At 45.8% G+C, this 2,456-nt stretch overlaps 1 long non-coding RNA gene across 1 annotated transcript; it reads left to right on the top strand.

The window, feature by feature from the left end:
- LOC123041367 (uncharacterized) lies at positions 1 to 2,184 on the top strand. The gene is made up of 5 exons (XR_006418487.1): positions 1 to 180; positions 263 to 306; positions 419 to 510; positions 1,429 to 1,496; positions 1,645 to 2,184. It is a non-coding gene; the product is annotated as an uncharacterized lncRNA (long non-coding RNA).
- The last annotated feature ends 272 nt before the right edge of the window (positions 2,185 to 2,456 follow it).

The raw sequence follows: 2,456 nt of genomic DNA, 5'->3' as shown, positions 1-2,456 counted from the left end.
GCCGAAGTGTGGTAGCTCTCTGCAATTAACTCCTCTCGACCCGGCTTCTTTCCTCTCTCTCCCGTTCACTTTCCCCTTTTCGACCCACTGTTCCCGCGTGTTCTGCTCGCATCGCCTTCTTCCGCCCCGATCTGCTTGCTTTCACGATGACCTTCGCCGTCGATCATGCGTATGGCTGAGGTTAGATCGTCCACCTTGTTGTTCGGTTCGTCCATGGTTCGATCTCCTCCGTTCTAAACCTTCCTTTTTTCCTTTCCTGCAGATCTAGGTTGTCCTGTGTTTTCTTGACGTGGTAATGATTCTTGAGTAGGTGCCCCTCTTTGCTTTTTCTTCCGGTGTATTTTCGTTTCCTCTGCTTGCATTTCTTGCCTTGCGGCTTACATGTTTGATGAAATTCCTAACTCGCCGGTGCTCTCAGGTTTTACTGAACGTGGTCTGCTGGTGCTCAACTGTGCGTCCTTCTTCCGCCGTTCATCGACCGTCTGCTGCTGCTGCTCATTCTTAGCAGAGGTTTGTCTCTCGCGCTCTTACGCCTTTTAGGTCTTCTATGGTACCTTTTGGTGTTCCTTTCTGTTAGCAGACTTCTTTTTATAGATCTTTGTGTGTGCCTTTTTTCAAGTAGGTTCTTGTAAATAGAAAAATATTAGCCTTCATGCAAGTCGTCTAAACTGATGACAGTATCGGGTGCCTTATTCACCTAGAAAGGAAGAAGTAGTGCTCTTTTTTACATTGGATATTGTTATTTCTTTTCTGTATATTTGTAATTACTTTCTAGGTGCAGCGGCAGCGAGCGTTCTCTTCTAACGGCACGTTGCGGGTTCGAATCCATGCGAGCGCGTGGCGTTATTTTTGAAAAAAGGGTTCTTGTGGCAAGACCTTTTTTTGAAAAAATAGAAGATATATGTGTGATTAAATAAAAAGTAAGGGTTGTTTTTGTAAAAGAGCATGCCACGTCAATCCCTGACACACGGGTCCAAGCGGTCAGATACGTGGTCAATACGCACTTATACGGCTGTCAGATCGTTTTACAACACTTAGGCTTAGAGTTGGTACTGCATGACCAAAAAAATGACTAATGGTACTGATTACGTGCCGAAGTGTGGTAGTTCTCTGCAATTAACTCCTCTCGACCCGGCTTCTTTCCTCTCTCTCCCGTTCACTTTCCCCTTTTCGACCCACTGTTCCCGCGTGTTCTGCTCGCATCGCCTTCTTCCGCCCCGATCTGCTTGCTTTCACGATGACCTTCGCCGTCGCTCATGTGTATGGCTGAGGTTCTTACTTTCTGTATTATTTTGTTTCTACTGCTTTATGGGTTTAGACGTTGTTCTTTTCTTCTTCAGAAATCTCCTTCGCAGATTTTGTATGACGTTTACCTGATTGTTGACCTGATATTCTTTTTGGTTGTCTTTTGGCCTTGTCTGCAAACAGGTCTACCAGGTCCAGAATATCATCTTGGCTCGATCCTGCCCTGTACTGTGCTTAGTGCTCCTATCAAGGTTTGTTTCTTCCCTGTAGAATATATGTATTGCATATATGTGTGATATGTGTCTATGTTTATTTACACTTGTTTTGTTCCTGCGGATTATCTCCGTGGGTTGTGGTTGTGTTTTTTTTTTCTTATCATTTTGTTGCGATGCTCTCCAGGATGTGTGCTGTTGTTTACTTCGTCGTTCCTGTTTTAGAGACTCTTGCAGCTCGTTGTGCTTTGCCGGCCTTGTTTTACTTGTATGAGGTGACTGAGGACGGCTCTGTTTTGGCTGGGGTAGAGCTTGAGCTTCCTTTGGAAGGCGTCGGCGCGGTGTCACGGAGGCAGTTCTTTTGGAGCACAGCCTGGCGTGGCTGCGTTGGCGCTTACGATCACGCTGCTGTGCAGGCCATCAATTGAGACTACAACTATGAATGCATGATGGCGTATAGGGAATCCATGCGTTCTGCTGTTCTTGTCGCTGTGCATGCTGCTCGGCACGCCGGGAGATTGGAGAGAGAGGTTTCTGTAGGGCCAGGGTTATTTACCTCGCCTCCTGTTGAGCGGGGAACGTTAGATTGGAATTTATCGTGCTCTCAGCTTATGGCATCCATGCGTAATGTGTAGATTTTGTAATTGATTCTTGTACTGAAACTAGGCTGCTTACTGTTTGAGAGCTTTGTATAACGAGATGTGGTTTATAGTGAGATTATTGCGTAGTCGGGTGTGCTGTTCTCTGTACCAAGTATTCTCTTGCTCCCTGCGTCGCTTCTCTGTGTAAAAAAGTTTTCGGTAGGCTCTTGTCTTTGCTTCTTTTTGGGCTTGCAGCAGACAAAGTGAACACACTTTGATTCCTGCCAGGATTTTAGGTGGGCTATTAGTGTAGGTGGGCTGTTAGTTTTGTTTCTCTTTGGGCTTGTGGAAAGCAGACTGAATAGGCCTTGGCTCTTGCTATCTCAACCTTGTTTTTGTAGTGTTTTGGTTTGTCCCA

Source organism: Triticum aestivum, chromosome 1A (assembly GCF_018294505.1).
Source record: "Triticum aestivum cultivar Chinese Spring chromosome 1A, IWGSC CS RefSeq v2.1, whole genome shotgun sequence".
Taxonomy (NCBI): Eukaryota; Viridiplantae; Streptophyta; class Magnoliopsida; order Poales; family Poaceae; genus Triticum; species Triticum aestivum.
The sequence above is the reverse complement of the archived record's forward strand: the minus strand, read 5'-3'. Positions and strand labels throughout refer to the sequence as shown.